Source organism: Penaeus monodon, chromosome 15 (assembly GCF_015228065.2).
Source record: "Penaeus monodon isolate SGIC_2016 chromosome 15, NSTDA_Pmon_1, whole genome shotgun sequence".
Lineage (NCBI taxonomy): Eukaryota > Metazoa > Arthropoda > Malacostraca > Decapoda > Penaeidae > Penaeus > Penaeus monodon.
Window position 1 is genome coordinate 28,877,438 of NC_051400.1, and position 759 is coordinate 28,878,196.

The window sequence follows — 759 nt, forward strand, 5'->3', positions numbered from 1 at the left end:
GTCTAAAACAAATGATTGAAATATTCAATTCTCAATGATGAAGGAAACTATTTTCTCCTAAAAATACATATAGATCCAAACCTTATCATGAGATATCGAAGTGTAGATATTAACCATTAGTAACCTGAGTAATAATCTGCTATTTACGAGAGTACACTAAGAGCTTAATACTAATTCAGTTACCATTTTTAGACATGATAAAAATAATGATACGAAGAAGAAAGAGTGCTATGTAGATAAAATTACCAGGTCTTTATTCTTACAACTTTATTCTAAGGAAAAGGTATGCCCACAAGTCTTGAATGCAGTCTGAAGCCACACCTCCCTTCAGTACCTAAGAAGTTGACTGGTTCATATAGAATATTTACATTTCAATCTATTCAATAAGGCGTGTGTCTGTAGTTTACAATCAACCCTGTTCATCTTTACATTACTGGTGAAAACTAGGAATGTAAACAATTCCAACATTTTATATAGGATAAGATTTTTTGTTTTAGATTTAAGAAATTATGTTTGAAAGCAAGGTCTACATTATGTTCTAATGCTGCCTATTCATCATTTTTTTTTTTTGGCAAATATAAACTAAATAGAGAGAAAAGGGAAAAAGCATGACACAAGAGAATTATCCAATATCATCAATTATTTGATAAAACTCAAGAATGAGAATGTGCTAAGGGGAGAATAAAAAACTTTGAAGAAATCTGAACAACAGTGTCAATTTTCTTGGAAGGGCAAGGGCATGTCCTTCCTTTTGCTTAC